General features: G+C 42.1%; 1 long non-coding RNA gene across 1 annotated transcript; it reads right to left on the bottom strand.

Annotated features, from left to right (window-relative positions):
* Positions 1 to 703: 703 nt before the first annotated feature.
* On the bottom strand, positions 704 to 17,553 carry LOC121068189. Its single transcript, XR_005818686.1, has 3 exons — positions 17,062 to 17,553; positions 15,531 to 15,626; positions 704 to 1,236 (listed from the first exon to the last, which is right to left on the bottom strand). It is a non-coding gene; the product is annotated as an uncharacterized LOC121068189 (long non-coding RNA).
* Positions 17,554 to 19,204: the final 1,651 nt, after the last annotated feature.

Genomic DNA, 19,204 nt, shown 5'->3' with positions numbered 1-19,204 from the left:
AGTGCATTTTTAAAGGAGCCATGTCAGCTGACATCTAGTCTTAAAAATAGGCATTCAAAAAGCTAAAACCTATAGGCATGCTTCCAGGACTTTTTTTTTTTTTTTTAATTCAACACCAGTACTTCTTTTAAATGCACTTTATTCTGCAACACAAACAGTACTGCTCTGTACTAGCAAGAAAGAATGTGAGGGAAAAAGGTAAGTCTAAGCCAGCTGTCCTGACAGCACCCATGCTCATGCTGCCCTTGTAAAAAACCTGTCCTCTTGTTACCCTGCAGTGGCCTGATTCACCTGCTCGATGGACAGAAAGATGGAATACATAGAGTATGTATTAGAATACATATTTTATATCTGTCATATCTATTCCCATGCAGCCAGCACTCGTCTTGCCACCATTGCAAGACCACACAAAACTTAGATAAAGCCATGGAACCAGGGGGAGGTAACAGCAAAGAAGTCACTTTGCTGCTGCCCACAGCCTGCTCCACAGCAGGGTACGTGCTCAGGGCTCCCACATCGCCATGCCCAAATCTGCTGGCCTCAGTTCTGCAAAACGAAGGCCAGGCATTGAAATTATGGAGAGTGAATGAGGATTTTCATTGCCTCCTTTTTTTCCTTCAATTTTTTCCTTCCCATATTGACACACCACAGACAGCCAAGTTTTAGAAACACATGCTCTGTGCTCCTTTAAAGCCACCCTTCTCTAAAATTTCTTAGTTTTAAAAAAATGGAGGCACTCAAAATAAACAATCATTTTGAAAATCTTGGCCTATATCCCAGTAGGGAGTGAATCTAGTCACGTACACAACCACCTTCAAGCTACACAAAAATGAAGCATTAAAACAGTAAAACCACGACAGACAATATGGAAACAAAAAGTTCAGTATGATGAAGTAGCTAAGATCATGTAGCTCTCGCTTATCTACTTCAATCATAATTGTTCATTACTTGGTTTGTTAGTCCCTGTTACAAACCAGAACCCCAGCAACTTGAACAGCAAACCAAAACACAGTTCCTATGCCACTGAGTTTAAAATATGTGCAGTCAGAGGCAATATTCTGTGTTACATTTTACCTGAGCTGCTTCCTTGTCCTTACTGAATCCCTGGAGCGTAGAAATCCCAGATTTCTTTCACTGACTGCTGCCATTTCTGTCTTTCTCAAGTGACTTCACCTTCCGGAGGAGTTGTTACCTTTGCAGTTCTGGCATCATTTTTGTTCTAATGCGAATGTAAAGCTGTACACAAAAGATATATACTCAATTAGTATTCTTCTTTTCTTTAAGTGTACTTGTTCACAAAACCAAAAAGCATGGCCAGAAGTAGCAGGAAGCATCAGTCCTTGAACAATAAAACTGCTGAAAGAAAAAGTTTTACAAGCAAGCTCTGGTCCACAGAACACAATGTAAAAGCTGTTAGATTAATCTATTCTCATTGTCTAGGGTGGAAAAAGGAAGGAGAAAAAAAAAGAAAAAAATTCCTTGGATGCTATTATCGTAAGAGATGGTGAAAAAAGATGGGAATTTAATCCTACATAATACTTTGGTATTCAAACATTTTTTTCATAAACTGGAAATAAGTAAATTTTTCAGATTTAAAAAAGTAAAGCTTTGAGAGTATTTTGGGAAGAAAATGCATTTTTTACTATCCATTAATTGAAAAATTTTGTTTCTATTTACTGGGTTCTTTCTGTATTGCAGGCCAGTTCTCATGAGGGACTGTCTGCATTCCTCATCCTCTTCTAGGGGATAATGACAGCCATAATGTAACAAGATGCTCAAAGAGAACTAAGGCTCTGCTACTTAGTGGCAAAATACCAGTTGGCAAGCAAGCTCAGACCAGCAAGGAGACTGGGAGCAGCAAGCACAAACTATACATTGTCTAAGAAAATACACCACAAACTGGAAATGCAGAATTGACACAAAAACTAAACAGCCCCAAAACAGAAGGCTCCGTTTTCTTTTCTCAAAACAACAAAAACAAAAGCCCACAATGTTGAAAAATTAAGACAACTTTTTCCTTCTTTTTCATAACATATTAATTTTTCCAGAAGTTGCATTATAACGTCATTTTGATGGCAGATTCCTGTCCTGACTAGAGCTCTTTGATTTATATACTATAAAAGACAATACTATTATCAAAATCACCCTTTAATATGAGGCATAAAGAAGGTTAGGGCACCGTAGCGGAAAAGATCTAGTAATACTTTCTTCAGATAACTGAATACCTTATTCAGGAGACTCTGCAGTAGGGAAAAATATGGAGCTTGGGCTCCTGAACACAGTTATCACAATGCTGCTGCAATGCAGGGAAACAGAGGAGTTTGCTAATTAATGTACAGAACTGGCCAACAGGTCTCCTAACTTCTTCGCCAAACTCTGTCACTGACTCACTGCAGCTTTGCAGAAGTCATTTTGACTGTCTTTGAAAGGTGTAATAGGATATCTGCTCCCTTGAACAAGATGTGTAACTTATGTCTGCATAATACTTCAGATCCTTGTTAGAGTCAGAAATGGCCAAGGGAAATGGAAAGTGGAAGCATATATAACAAACGCATATTTGATCCCATTCTTTAACCCTCTGTTTTATTAAATAGCATGCCCTTCCTCCTGCAACTGTATTGAGTGACTCTTGCTGCACACTGTAGCAGTTCCATCACATTTGACTTGCTATTCTCCAGCATATTTTAACATTATTTCAGTTGTAAAGCGATGTTTTTAAATACAAAGACAAAACAAACTCATTAGGGAAGCTTTCAAAATAAATATTCCTCTTGGGTTTTCTTGTTGTTTTTCTTCAGAGGGACCAGATTGCTGCACGCCCCCACTCAGCACAGGAACTGAAGTGATGGACATGAGAGGAGCCAGCTTACACCACTGAAATGCCCACAGTTGTTTCAAACAATCTGCAGGCCTGTTGAGGCTCAGGGCTGCTCTGTTTTTCAGTCAGATGAAAATGCTGCATGAAGCTGGGCAGGAAACAAGCTAGATGTGCTCCAGCTTTGCATTTTGTATTAGGGAAAACTAAGTGAGCAGGCATGAATGGGTATAACTAGCATCCTGTTCCCTAGCATCACCCCAAAAATCATGGTTATGGCGGTGGAACAGCCCTTCCTTTCACTCAACACTTCCCCACAGCATTTGCAGGCAGCATGCTCCTCTGTCACAAACAGCAGAAAAAGGAAAATTTCATTCAACTTGCCAATGGCATATGCACCATGCAAACTTGTTCCCTTATGTACTTGCTCCTCCTAACAAACGGAAATTTTTAATTTTCCTGTATGACAGGCAGGGAGCTTCATGAGCCCAAAGCACAGATGGCATGCTTGTCTTCATGATACGGTTGAAATCTGGGAGAGCCCAGTTGGAAGAGCCAACAGTGTCCCTTCTGAAGCACAAACTGTGTTGTCCGTGGGCAAAAGGCAGGCAGACAGGGTCTCTGATTGCCAGTGTACAAAAGGAGCCTGCATGCATGAGAGCCCTTATCACTGGCAGACTCCAGGACTTGCAAAGTCAGAGCAACGAAGCCCAAAATACATATATGCAGAAGGAGCAACAAACTTTCCATCCTGATGAAAGCACAATGAGGAAAATCTTTCCGACAGATTCACAGCTGGTTTCAATCCACAGCCTAAGCATATCTAATGGGCTGCGTTTATCAGAGAAGCTCTCATAGGGTTCTGGCTGCTACCGAGGGCAGTTTGCCACCGTGCAGACCCCTCAACAAAAGTCAGAGAGGACACTGTGTACTCGCAACATTAACTGAGGCATGGGGTAATAGAGACCATCTGCTACAAATTCTGGCCCCTCTTGCACCTTTATTAATCCACCCCAACTCCTAAGATCTTGCTGAAGTTAATGTAACTGCCCTGTTAGAGTACCAGGAAAACGCAAAACATACCTTTCAAGAATCTTATGTCTTTTTGCATCACTCTCAGAGGTAAATTCTACTCATGTGAACATAGAGTATCACATGGTCCCAAAAGCTCTGGGGTGAAGCCCTGGCTTCTCTGGAGACAGACAAGTTTTTTAGCTAGGAGAGGTTAAGCGAAGCTACCAGTGTTCAGCTAAACCAAGACCTTTACAGCACATACTATTTATGAAAAGAAAAAAGTTCAAAACCCCACACCCATTTATGAAAATCTGCACATTAGGGACTTGCTGAGCAGTTATGGTGTGCATGTCATGTAGTAAGTAAAAAGTACTTCAAATATACAAAGCTTTATTTTTCACCCCAGTGGCTTACAGATTTGTCCCAGGACAATAGAAGTTTACAGGGAAGGGAGAGATGTCTGTGATTAAGGTTTTCAGCTCTTCTTCCTACAGATACCCCGTGGATATTGCTGTATTCTCCAGAATCTGAGCTTCCACTTAAAAAACAATGAAGTTTCTAGCCCATCTGGGTTTGCGGAAGCAGAATGTAAACAGATGTACTGTTGTCTTATTTTAGAAGCTGTAGCAAGCCAGACTGAAACAATAGCACTAAGAAATGTCAACTGCTCCCATTCATCTCAGTTGGGTGGGGTGTTAACTTTGAAGCCTAATTGTGACCACTTTAAAGCCAACCTTTTAACTAGTTCACTGCTGTTGCCACACCAGAAACTCTGAAGTAATAAACTTACCAGCCTCTGGATTTGTATGCATCACTCCAAGCTCTCCCACTCACTTGAAAAGGACACCGCATTACAATCGAGCTAGCTTGAATATTCTTGCACTTAAGAAGGTAGCTGAATTGTTTGCTACTGTCTTTCAAAATTAGGGTTAAAAGAAAGTCAAGGGTGAAAGGTTGGCTTCATTGTTGATGCTCTCAAAAGTGCAACACATGGGATTTCATGTTTTTTGCTTTGAACAGGGTGCATGGATGGCCCTTCATTTCAATAAACTGACAAACCACTACCTACAAAACTCCTGAGAATAATTACTATTGAAATTACACAGCTTTATCAATCATGATTAAAAATAAACTAATGACAGTGGTAACATGTATTTGTAACAACAGAAGGGGGGGGGGGGGAGAGAGGAGGCGAGGGAGGATCTTCATTTCTAAGAACCTGTAGCTGACATTACCTTAAATCTAAGGTGCATCAGGCCTGATTCTGAGCACACAGAGAAACTGCCCTTCTGAAGATGTTTTACACCCAATTTCCAGGAAAAAAGTTGAAGCATTCTGTGTCAATAGTCACTTTTAAGCCAGCACATGAATTTTCCTCTGGGACTAACAACTGAAGACTAGCAGCTCTCCAGGCACATTTCTGCAAACTTGATTTCAGGTGCTCATAGGATCTCATAGTTGAAAATAATCAGGGTGAGTTACTCCAGCTCATGTTTCTGAGCATCCAAAAGCCCAGCGGCACGAAGCTGGACTCCAGGTCCCAGAAGCAGTGGCTCTCTAGTTGGCCAAGCCTGGTGAGGTCCCCTGCAGCTACATGCCAGCTCTGCTCAGCTAGCCCTCGCGCCCACCTCTGCTACAGAACCTTTCACAGTGACCCATGTCTGCCAGAGCTCGTGGGCTGCACAAGCAATACATGGTCCCTGTAAAGGCTTAGCAACTCTTCCCAACTCCTCCTTCTTCAGTTACATCTACATGGGGCACTGAGGAACATGGTTTAGTGATGGGACTGGGTAGGCCAGGTTGATGGTTGGACTTGATGACCTCAAAGGCCTTTCCAACCTAGAATATTCTATGACTCTACATTGATGATCCAGCCACAAGCCTCTTTTTGTCATTTTCTTCCTGACATCACACATGTTAAGGTTGAGAAGTCAACACTAACATCACAGCTGCACTACTCTGGCCATCATTAGTGCACCCGCACTAGGTACCTTAACCAAATAATGCTGGGATGTCACAAGAAGCCCTGAACATGGTTATAGCCACCAGCTCACCGGGACTTAAACAGGAAGGGGAATATCTCCCAAGTTAGCTACATGGCAGAGATAAGGGAATAGTATCACCCAACAGTTTAAATGAATAGTATCATCAGCAAAAGACCTTAAACAAGCACCTAGGATGGGAGTAACACCTCTAGTTCAGGAAGTGGCAAATAGAAGAAAGCAAACTAGAAGGATCAGCTATATTTGCATATATAGCATATATTTACATATAGCATATACCCATGCTATATTCACAGAAGACAAATCCTTGATCATACAATTCTCATGCCTGAATAAAGCTGTCTTTATTGAGGAAGGTCTTGAATTGGTATAAGAATGCCTACGTGTGGTAGAGAATAGGGTTATTCTGGTAGAAAGGGGAAACTTTCCTGTCTACACAATGCCTAGGTGTTTGTGAAAACAAAGCCCTAATTCATGCCATTCAGGTTCTTTTGCCTGCTACAACAGACAATGCTCTGATACTGTTATTAGCAAGTTATGAATGCACAATCCTTCCATGTGTAACTTCTACTGCAAGCTGGGCGTTTAGGGTGCTTGGAGTTTGTCCTGACTAATAAAAACACCAAATGCAAAATTCTCTGTTATCAAACATTAACATTTCCTGAATCTCAGTCTTTAAACCACAACAGAATATTTGTAAAATACTCATGATAGAAAAAATGAAAGAAACCTAAAAGCCTGCAGACACTGACTTCATATGAGAAAGGCCTGGTAAGAGAGAGAGACATTCATTTTCATTGACTTCAATCAACTGCAGCAGGATGATCAGTTCTCTGTAGAGGTGTTGAATATGATCGCATGTACTTTCACAGAAGTGTCTGAGTGCTGTTGAACACATTTTTTGCAAACGCTTAGAGGTACAGAACAAAGGTGGCTGAAAACAGACTTGGTAAGTTTACAGTTTTACTTTATCACTGCATTAAATTCCCATTCAACATCAGTCAGGCACCACACACTTGTTACAGAAAGAATAAACAGCCTCATAAAAATTAGACTCTCCACACTTTGCTTTGCTTCACACCCCTCCTCAGCTGCTGGCACAGGAAACACCCGCAGCTGGCTGTGCAGAAGCCCATGCCGGCAGTGCCCCGCTCCAGAGCTACGCTGCCGGCACGAGCAGGCGGCGGGCAGGAATGCTGACACTGGCATGGCTGCCACCGCGTTTACTTAGCACTCATTTCTCTCAGTCTGCTTCAGACCAGAAATGCAGGCAATGAAAACCTATTCAACCTCGGAGAACCTCGGCCACTGCAGGGAGCGGAGTGGGGTCTCTGCAGGTACATGAAAGAGGCATTGAGAAGACGCTCCCATTCAAAGGAGGCAGAGAGCAAGCCCCCAGCTGTCTCTGGTTACCTTTTATTGGCATGAAAGGGGGAAGGCAGGAGGGGAAGGTTTCAGGACAAGCGAAAAACAAGCTTTCTAAGATTCACTGTTCAGCCTCGAAACAAAAGCTCATCGAGTTTAAGCTAACGGAGCTTAGATCCATTTCTTTCCATTTAGTAATTTATTATAGTGAAGAGAATGAAAAAGCTGTTTCAGGTAATGGATTAAACATTACCCTGAAACAGAAGCAGAGTGGAAAAAATATGCTTTATGAATCCAGCAAGTTTCTCAGGCAAATAAACAGCAATCATCAAACATGAGAAAGTGTAGTATATTAGTAGGTATCCAAGGATCATTGCATGAAAACATTTACATCGGGATGATAGCTGGACAAAACAGCTGTCACAGAAGCCTTATTAAGTAGAGGGTATAATCTGTAAACACTCGCCAAACAAATTAAACTGAGGCCTATTGAGACAGGACAGAAATGCCTGGCTGCTGGGCAAGGCAGGTGCGAGAGTGGCCCTGGTGGGAGCATCACTCCCTGAAAAGCCCCCAGCAGTCAGGGAGGAGGCACATGGCCAGCAGACACCCCAGGCCCTCTCAGCCCATGCGAGCAGGCAGCCCTCAACATCCCAACTTTGCTACCAGCCCAAACAAAACCAAGTTTTGTAAGCCTTGTTTAACCTGGCAGACTCTCCCCCAGGCTTGGTGGATGCCCGGTGGGGTCAGTCCATGCCATACTTCAGGAGAGAAGATCAAAGCTTCTCCACAAGCATTAGAAAACCCAGTGCCCCTGTGCAACCTTGGGCAATTCACCTTCAGCCAGCCCTGTAGGAGACCAGGGTGCAGCACAGGGACCCCAGGGCAGCTCCGGGCACCTGATGCAAAGCATAAAACAGCAGCACTAATGCTGGGTTAGCATGCACACTGAGTCCCAGCTCTTCCCCTTAAACAGGGACCATACCGTGTTCCAGCTTTGAAGGATCTCTAAAGCAACGTGAAAACCTCAGATGCTGCAGAGGAGCAGACCCACAAGTATAGATCTAGAGTGCCTGCTAAATACATTCAACAGTAAATTTAACAATTTAACAGATTACTTTGGTCAGGAAAAGATAATAACCATAAAACTTAATATTTACATACTTCTCTATGCAAACTCATTTTTTCTGTAGAGGTGTACAAATATAACTAATCAGTCATCTGAGGACACATGGCCAAAGCTTTGGCTTCTTGATGAACTGCAGAAGTCTTTTAAACTATGACCATACGCTCCAAGGTTTGTTGCACTGAATCTAGGCAACACAAGTTTAAGGGCACTTGGGTAAATATCTTGAGTCAACTCAGAGCCCTTTATAATTTTAGGTGGCCTTGATGCCACCTAAATTCAGGTGGGTACGGATACACGTACAGATACAGACACACGCACAGATGCTGACTGAGTTATTAGCATCTTTCATAATTTTTTGAAGAGCAGTATTTTGCATCTAGGTTATCAGGTTTTGATGCAATTTTAATTTCATGCCAGCTTATCTCTTAGAGGTAAACGAGCCAGAGAGCAAACTATGCATCACTGTATGCTAGCTACCATCTTAACACACAATGAAGTATGGAAAAACAGGAAGGATTTATTTGGAATTCATTTACCGTAGAATTTGCTGTAAGGGAAAATACCCAGGAGTTTATGTAATTCCTTAAATCTTTGAAGATATTAAATGGATAATTTAGACAAAGTTCTTAGAAACTTCAGAAGAAAAACTATTTTACTCATTACAGTGAGTTGTGATTTTTGTTTTTTATATCATTCTCTTAATATATCTTCAAGCAAACATGGCCTGCCAAATATTTTAATCAGACTACTTCTGATCTGTAACCTCTCCAGTGTGGAACATATCTTAGTAAATCATTCCACAGACTAGAAGAACCATTAAGAACAAACTACAGCACTTGCAGATGGGGCATGCAGTAGTCACTCAGCATTATTTTAGGTGACATGAAAGGATAGAAACAATGACCAAAATTCAGGTTGATATATGAATGTTTAAAAGTTGGTGGGTAATGTCCTGATTCCTATCAGGTGCAAGGCACACTCCTATGGAAACTTCAATCAAGTCAACAGAAGTCACCCCCACTGACATGAACAGGATTTGGTCAAGTCCTGGTGTTCAGCGATGTAACATGCATGTTGAAGAGCTAGAAAAGGTCAGAAGAAACAGCATTTTAATCTTTTAGGCTTAAAAGCTGCATTTATTCTTTTGTCTTGTATCATCTTGCAAGACACACAATACATTTTGGAAACTACATTAAATAGATGTAAATAACTCAGTCTTACTTTCCTGAAAAGATCACTTACTGACACCATCCTTTCATCTCTTCTCAGATTTTACATCGGTGGCAAACTTGCAGGTGGTAGGATAAATACTATAGCAGGCATCTGCTAAACACAATGCAGTTGTGTTGTACCATCAACACTGCAGTCTTTCTTGTGCGCTTGGTGGTGTTCACTGTTTTATGCAGCGTTCTGGTTTATTCACATCCCACTACTTACGTCCTAATCAACAACCAGCTCATTTTTCATTCAGGTCCTCCTTGCCCACCTGACTCTTTGATTGCAGAGTTATTTTAGCACTAGCATGGGCAAACTACACTTCCATTTCTACTTCAACTGTTACAGGAGGTGTATTCTAGCCCCCTGTACAGAAAGGACACTGCTCCTGTACCTGAGCTCCTACACATGTAAACAACATTGACAGAGTGTTTAGGAGAGTCCTGGTTCACATTTCTGTTTCTGGGCCAAGTTCAGTTCTGTTACGTGCTACTTGACTCCTCCTGCTTTGTCTTTGATCCCATGCCCTTTCCTTCTCCTCCTTGCCTCCCATGCAGAAAAAGGAGCTGGTTTCACTAGCACCAGCAGGATTCTGTCCAGAGTCTACTCTGAATCCAGCCTCACATTATCACAATAACCCTACCATTACCTTGGAAGCGCTACCATTTCTGGAGAAAGCCTACCACTTTGGTAACACATTGGCTAGGCAGAGAAGTAGCAGTCTTTGAGGAGAATTTTTTTTTATTATTAAAAATTAAACTTTCTTTTTTCCCATTTAAACATATGAGCAGTTGCGCCCCGGTTTTAGCATCCCTGCTAGCCAGGGCAGTACAAACAGAAAGCTTTCCAGGAATGGCCTTCAATGAAGAAAATGAAAAGGACTTAAGAGGCTTAAAGCCACACAGAAGGACTCCCCATCCAAGAACTGGAATAATGAAAAAGAGCAATCCTTGCAGCAACATCATTGGATCCAGAACCAAGCTCATGACACACGGCAGTAAATGCAGAAATGACAGTGTCTTACTTGCAGGAAAAAGCAGCTTAAAAATCTAGTAATAAATAATATCATGAAATACTAAAGTATTTGAAAGTTTTGCTTCAAGTATCATGACCATTACTTTCTGATATCACCGGGAACTTACATATGGATCTTGCTAGGAAGGCTTCATAATCTGACTCCCAAAGAATGCAATGAAAAGACAAGAAAAAGTTTGAAACAGTGAAATAAAACAAGTTATCATCAGTAACATTGCATGGACATTGAGCAATGGTATTTACACACCATGAGATGATAGCTGTTTAGGGGTGTTTTGGTAAATACTTTACTGACTCACTTCTTAAGGGCATTTCTGAAGAAGTAGCTCTTGAAAAGGAGACAGTGGACATATTTTAGAAGAGCATGCAGAGGTATTTGCATCAGAGGTACAGAAACATATTAATGAACACGGTTAATGAAGCTTCAGATATCATCAGTTGTTTATCCAAATATCTGCAGTTTCCTTCGGCTTAGAAATTAGGCTTACAAGAACATATTGTATCTGTCAAGCCAGACATAAGCACTGAGCTTTCTCACCTTATCTAGGCTCCTCCACCTCTTTTTCTGTATTTGAGTGCTAGGCTGTACATGAATGGAAAACTTTTTTTTTTAATCTTGTGAAGAAAAAAACACCACCTAGTTTGAGTAAATCCTTCTCTATCTAGACACATTTACACAGAGTCTCTGAAATCCGGTATGAATACTCTAGTAATACTGTGTGCCGCTGCCACAGTCTCATAGAGCACACTGAGACTTTACACACAGCCGTAACTCCTGTGAAGAAAGCATGAGTTATACAAAAAATTTCCTTCCCACCATGGAGACAGAATGCCCTACCAATTAATTGCACAGCACACAAAAACAGCACTTTGGAAGAGGAAGCGAGGGTTACAGCATAACTCTTTGATACTGCAGGGGGCAGAAGGCATAATTTCACTTGTTCAAAGCACCTAGGCTGGACACACTATTCTTATCTTTTATTCCATGTAACAACTCAGCCAGCTGATCTTTATTTGGATAAAGAACTTTGATGACCTCCAGGTCAATAAAGCTACCCCCCTTCTATTGATCATTATGCAGACTGAGAACTGCAGAATTTTATGAAGTCCTTGGGAAGAGCTTTTCCTCACGAGTTTTAAATGACCTTTCATGAGAGACTTTCCCCCCTCCCCGCTTTCAGGTGTTGTGGCTTTTTTCTCCTGCAAGGTGACACTAGCAGAATCAGTTTCAGGAAAAAAAAAAAAAAAAAAAAAAAAAAAACTTGAAAATATTGTGAAAACACAATGTAAAGTAGATAATATGGAGGAACTCAGATTCAGCTGCACACAGGTTTTGCACCCCTTTACAGCCTTTGCTAGGTTGCAGCTAGCAAGCAGAGATGGAGGTCTGTATGCTTTCTATTTATGGTTGTCCAAAACCACATAGAAAGATAAAAAGATGCAGCTGTGATGTACAGTGGGATGGGGTTTCAGAAAAATAACTCCACTCTCATATCTGAGTTGGGTCACGCTTATACAACAGGAATGAATGGTTTGTAATTGAATCAGCTGAACTGGCCTTGTGTAAACAAGACATGATGAAATTTAAGTTTTGTAATATAACTTCCAATATTCAGCTGCATCTTTTTCTAAGAAATTCCAGTTCCTGGGAATCATGAATCTTCCATGAGGCTTCTGAGGAACTGTGAGCACACAGTGAGAGAATAGGTGATCAAAATTAATTCCTTTGTCCAGTCTGGCAATTAACTAGCTCAGTATCAAACACTAAAGTTTCAGCTGGCCATTAAATCTGCTAAAGGTAAGCTATTCTAAACACTAATTAAACTATTTGTAAATTGTTCTAGGATGTTTTAATGTGTTTATATGCTTTGTTCACAAACATTTCCAGGATTTTAAGTAGTTTAATATCCCCAGTAAAGACTGAGCCTAAAGGCAATACATGTTGATGTGATAAAAAGGCTCTCTTCCTGAATGAATATACAAGTCAGTGCTATATAACTAACACAATGAAATCAACTCTGTCAAGCGGTGTAAGCCAACAAATCACAAACCCAAGAGAAGGTCCACAGGTAGAAAACCCAGCTGTTCTTCCCAATATCATCCCACACTTCTGACCATAATTTCCCAAACTAAAAAATAATCCCCAGCCCCTCGTTTGTCCAAAAGCCAAAAAAAAAGTCAAAAACCATTATAAAAGTATAACATGAATATAATCATCTACCATTAATTCACCTACCAGACCACATAAGCAGAATCCCACTTCATATTAGGTCTGTTTCTTTGTTTTTCATTTTTTTCTTGTCTGCAGTAGCATTATTAGCATCATTATTACGGATGGATCTTCTAGAAATAAAAACATTCACCAGAAAGCATCAAAGAAAAGTATTTCAGTATTTAAATTAAGCTCTCTTGCTACCAGTTTTAATACTATCTAGGCTATATTCTTTCAGGTTTCTCTGGAAAAAAGAAATGTATTTCTAAATTTCTGGGACCAGGGGGTATGAACAACTGTTGGAAACAGAAACAGAGACTTTGCCATAAACGTAAGAAAAGGAAGAGTATGGATGCATCCCAGAGGCTCTTCCATTTCCTGCCACCACTTTAGGAAAGGACAAGAAGTAAGACAGCTCCTGTCTGCTGCTGGCTTACTTTGTGCATTCACTGATGTTTCATTACTTCAGCGTAGGGCTCAGTAAGAGCTTTCCTGCTCAGGACTCCATATTGGTTATTATCAGTTAACACCACAAAGAGATAAATCACCAGCAGCAAGGCAGTTCTTTCAGCAGGGGAGAAAAGGAAAAGGAACGGGTGCCAGAAAATCTCAAGACACCTACCCACACACAGCGAAAAAATCAGCGTGAGGGGCCAGTGGCCATTTCCCCCTAACAGAATATGTAGGGCATTGACTAGATTAAAATACTTCTGACCAAATCATTGCTTCAACACAGCAATATTAACTATGAGACCAGCTGTTAGACTACATCTGTATCGGTGAATGAAATCTGTCAGTGGACATTTCTGAGAACTGTGGCCAACTGTCCTCCAAATGGTCCATGCCTACATCAGTAACCTCTCAGCCTGTGAAACTGGGTGGCTGTGCGCAACCTGTCTCTTGGAGATAGTCTGCAGGATGCCCTACCTCCAGGGAGTGCTCTAATGGGCCACGGTCAGAGATGACAACATCCCACCACATGGGAACATTCCCAGGCAATGGGAATTAACTCATCGTACATATGCAGCACTGTCTTTTTAAACTACTATACAAATACCTTACTCTCTGGGGCATATTCTACTTTACATCCACACATGGAGCCTTACAAGGCAGTCACAAGTGACTAGCAATCCTTTGCTGTTAGCAAGTGATATCTACAAGGAAAACGATAGGAGTCCTCTCTGCTGAGCCCAGAGAGAGACTGCAGTTTTAGGAGTGAGGTACCTGAGAAGTAGGTACACTTCCACATCATCAAAACAGACAGACACCCTGGAACGGACTCTCTGCAGAGCATCTTAAGATTTTGTCTTACAAGGCTTTCTGATACCAATCCTTAAAAAGTTTCAGGCTTTAGCGCTTGCATTACAAACAGTCTCTCGCCAGCTATATTTGCATTCATTGTTGCTCCTTAACCTGAAACCTCAGGTTTAAGTAACTGCTAACTGATACTATCAATGTTTGGTTTATGAATCATCCAGCCAGCACATGGGCCAAGGAAGAAAACAGCACCTTTACAAACATGTCCTAATTTTTCTGGGCCATGGGGAGCAGGAGCAGTGGGAGAGGGGACAGGAAGGATTTAGTGTCTGAACCAAAACACATGTCCCAGGCCTGGGCTATACCTGTTAGGCACATGTAAATTCACAAATCGGGTCACAAAGAGAACAGCAAGACAACAGCTCTGGGACATTAGACCTAATGTTTCAGTATAGTTTCAAGTTTCAGCAAGAAACTTTCTGCTAACCTGTTTCCTATTTAAATTTGCTCCATCACATAAGCCCCAGATTTCTTTAAGTATTACTTTTTCCCCCATGGGGCACCAGACATTAGAAAAGAGAGAAGGGATAGAGAAATCACTGCTCTGGATGTGGCTTTATACAAAGTAGAGTGATTTAAAGAGGAACTGCCTGCCCTCCCACGCACACCTGCTAAGGACAGTTTTGCTAAAATCAGCATAGCAATCCCCTGATGGAAAAGCACAGAACCAAGTCACTCTCGTGTGTTTTTGTTTTGGTTTGTCTGTTTTTCAAATTTCAGCCAAATTCTGCACCGCCCCAGAGCCCAGCAGACTCTGTCTCATGGGGTGCTGAGCACCTCAGCTGGCCACTGGCTCTGACAAAAGAAGCAGAGAACTTGCAGTGGAGAGCAAGATGCAGCTGCCAGCCTCACTCAGATTATAGAGATACACAATACGCCCAGACAAGAATCATCTGGGATACATTAGACTGGGAAAGCTCTCATCCCTGCTAGCATACCTGCTTTTATTCAGGGCAAGCATCACTGCAACAAAAGTTATACATTAGGCTAGGCTGATAAAATTGTCTGTCAGAATCTGGGCTGGCCGCTCTTATCTTGATACTAAAATTAAATATTTCTGCAAAAATTAGCCTTGACTTTGCAAAGTAAATCAAAAGCAATTTGTTTTGTTTAAACTAGTGGATTGCAAATATCTGAATAGAACATAAGGAGGGGAGGGGAAAACTTCATATTACGGTACGAGGCAATTCGTTATATTTATCTATGCTGCAAAATCACTTTCAAGGGTATCACAGCCTCTGTAAATTATTACAGCTTCTAAAACCTGATCACAACTTGCACCAGAACAAAATCAGCATGCAATTACTGACTTCATTTTTTGAGTTCAGCCCCTGCTAGCAATCATTCTGGTACAAGCACATGTAAGTTTCAAGTATTTCTCTTTATACCTGCATCCTTCATTCAAAGGTATGGACCCTTACTTACACTTTTGCAATACCTGATTAATGTTCAGGGCTTCAGCCTGAGAAAAACAAGGCATCAGCTTCTTTCATGTTTTTTCCAGTACTTCCTTGTTTCAGCCTAATCAAAAGCATAGGCAGCACTACATTACTCAGACTTCTCCCATGGACAAAAAGCAGCCCCAGAAAGTTGCCTGGACTCCCTGTGTGGTCAGCAGCAGCAGGCAGGTCCGTCTGAGGGGCACTTATTTCCACCACCTCCACCCCCCACCTCCCCCAGATTAGCACAGGTGGGATGAACTGCCCTCCAGACACGCTTATTTATCCTCGCTGACTATAAACAGGGCTTAGGTGGCTAGATGCATTGCTCAAGATAGGCAAGATACATCTGTTACTGGAACCAAGCCTCAGTAAAAAAAACTCCTTCAGTCAGAATGCATGTGCCTTTAACACCAGTAGCCCTACCCTGCTCTTCTCTCAGACTGGGGTCATCCAGCAACAGAAAGCTCTGCAACTTCCCTAGCTTCCAGCTATTGCTGGTGCAGGTCGTGAAGTTGGTTTTTGACCTTTCTGTGTAAGGTAACACTGCTTGCCCTCCCCCTCCCCGAAATGTACAGGAGGTTGAGTAAAGCAGCAGGGTGAAAGCAATAGCAGCACTCTGTCAGGCAGGAAAAGAGTTAAAGATACAAGGATTGGGAATGCTGACTTTCTTTAGGAACTCCTACATTTTCAGTCATTTATTAGAAAAGGACTTATATTTCTGAAGTAAGGTCTATAGTTCCTCTCTCTTCTGAGGCTACAGGTTTCTCTGCCAGACTATGATGAAAAGGGCCCTCCCTTGCCCATCACAAGCCAATTCTGAAGTCATCCTGTTATTCTTTTTCACCTTTCACACATGTTGAGGCTTCTCTGTGGAAGCCTTGCTGAGATGTACATCTCTCATTGTCCCTTGTTCCTCTTTGCTCTTGATGACTTTTTTAATCCCCAATTTCTTTTGTACGTAGTTCAAGCAACAATGGTTCTTGGATTTCAATGAAGGAGGATTCACACATGCAAATAATGCTGTTTTCGTGCTGCACGTGATCACGTATCAAAACCAGAAATCTTTTGTCTGAAGCAGGTATTGTAAAGACCTCTAAGTAGGAGGTCTTACCTCTTGTTTGAGAGCTCGCCTACTGTGCCTAACTATAAATAGTCAAAGCAGGAAGGTAGGAAGACAGGCCCCTTTCACACCACAGCATGGTTTGGTAGGTTGCTGCTTTCAGCAGGTGGATGTGGAACCAGCCACAAGGTGACTTGGTTACAAGAGCCCCTGTCCTGCCTGCAGCACTCAAGAAATGCTGCAAAGGCTCAGCATTGCTCACAGTACCCTTACTTCCAACAGGGAAAAGCAGCAGAAGCTACCTCTGCTCTCTGTTTTAGGTAGCATTCATACTTGAGCCTGCAATTAAGGATGTATTCAGGGACTGCGTAGATTTTATTTTACCTGCTGGTAAGCATTCTGGACTGGCTCTGGGCTGACCTGTGCATGTCAGGGCACTGCAGAGCATACATACCTGCAGAGGGACTCCCTCTAGCAGCCATGGCCTCCCATCACCTGGTGTGTTCATTTCCACGTATCCCATCTGTCGTCACAGCAAAGGAAGGGTCTTTCATAAACTGTTATCACCATCACTTGCAGGAGGAGGTAGAACTCACGGGCAACCTGAACTCAGTGCAGCAAAGCCACGATGAGCACTGCAGGCTTCAGACCGCTCCCAAGATCAGTTCAGATATGATGCAGGTGTAGCCACAGGCTTTCCTTGTGGGAAGGAGAGAAAATTGAATAGCTGCATGTTATGTATCTGTGGGGTTGTTAGCACGATGAGAATAAAGTGAAGCAAGATTAAGAGGTGTATCAGGACATTTTGGACGGATCTTTTCCACTCAGCGGGAAGACTTTCCCACTGAGCTGCTGGGAATTCCATGCTGAGGCTGGTATTTGCTGCCACAAATGGTGCTGTGTTTTTGTGCAAGGCTGAGCTATCAGGGAAGGTATCGGTGCAGCCTGTTGCTACTGATACCGTAAAAGAAGACAGAAACAGTGGATCTTTTGTTTATCAGCTCCCCGCAGTGTACAGCCCCTTTGTGAATAATAAGCCACCTTTCTGCAGCTCTTGTATAGTGCAGTGCAACATTTTCAGCTCAGCTCAGCTAAACCAAACCTGCAATCACCTGATATCAGTAAGTTAAAACAGTGCTGATAAGAAAATGTCAGTACAAGAAGATTCTAAGGAGCACAGTGCAAGAATAAGTTAAACCACAGAGGACATGTTTCTTCTAATAAATGCAACTGACTTTTGGCAGGTCTTTGCATCTCAGATTTACCACTCGTACTATGGGAACCGCTGTATTGCCTCATCACAGGGCTCATGTGGAGCTGTGCTTACTCATGCTTGCAAAGCGCTTCAAGATCAGAGACAGCAGAGTCTGTAAAATCATAAAGGATGATTCGTTACCATTATTATTTGACCACAGCAATGGGAAAATATCCTTTTAAAATGCTTCAGTTCATGACTACCTTTTAGCAGCTACAAATTTAGCTGAGAACCTTAAAGTAAAAACCAGCAAGATGCAAGGAAGCAGGTTCAGACTTCATACACCTCAATACAGGCCTATTTTTTTCTCTCGCTGTAGCTGCTGCTTACTTTTAATACCATCTTTAATCCAAAGGTAACAAGAAGATGCAGAGGTAAAGTAAATGCAAATGAATTCTGGACTCACCCTAAAACATCTGTCTCTCGAAATGTTACCCTCTGGCCCATATCCCAAGTTGTTATCCTTCTCCCTGCATAAACTTTTGGGGTCTCATTAACACACCGGGCAAGTCTACACAGCAAAGGGCTGTTAGAGATCCTGAGGTAGCTTTGAGGAAACTGGCTTTTCTACACGGCACATTGCAATGCCATGCACTGATGCTAGCTTAGATCCCAGAGGCAATATAGCTGTGTCTGTATAGCAAAGCACCCACGCTAATTAGCCCGGCCCCTGAGGATGCTGCAGAAATGGGGCTAATTAGGTATGCTGAGAGGCACCCCTGTTAATTAGCCCAGGGAGAACACAACAATGTTTACAGAGCTTCCGATCAGATCGCGGTGTTAGCTCTATAGCATGCATGGCTGTGTAGCATAGCTGAGCCCACAGGTCTTTTTTGAAAGTTGTCCTAAGAACTTAAATATTTCCTTTCAGTCCAGTCTCACAATCTTACCCTGCTATTGTGAGTATTCATATTCTTCTTGGTAGGAAAAATGCGTAAATAAATAGATTCAAAAGAATGAAGAAAAAAGCCAGCGTAAACCACACTGCAATAATCTCGTAATATACGTATTATTAAATACAGCTACAGGTAGCAACACGCCTGTAGGGAAGCACTGGATATTCCTAACCCATCTTGATAAAAGGCATGCTTTGGCTAGTGGGGAGCATTTTGCAAGCAGTGTATCTCTACAGGTACTGTTAACTCAAGCCAACTCAGCCATAAATACAGACCGTGGTATATTAAGTTGTAATCTTGCAAGATTTTCCATTACGAGCTCAGGGCTGAATGAAATCACTTAAGCACAGGCTGGCACCTAGGAAGGATGGAGCTCCCGAGACAGCAGCATTGTCCCATTCCTTCTCCCCTAGTTGTTCCACGGAGGAGAGCGGGGACACTCTGAA

The sequence above is a fragment of the Cygnus olor genome, chromosome 3 (genome assembly GCF_009769625.2).
Source record: "Cygnus olor isolate bCygOlo1 chromosome 3, bCygOlo1.pri.v2, whole genome shotgun sequence".
In the NCBI taxonomy this organism is placed as follows: domain Eukaryota; kingdom Metazoa; phylum Chordata; class Aves; order Anseriformes; family Anatidae; genus Cygnus; species Cygnus olor.
Note: the sequence above shows the minus strand (reverse complement) of the source record. Positions and strands in the feature narration are given on the sequence as shown.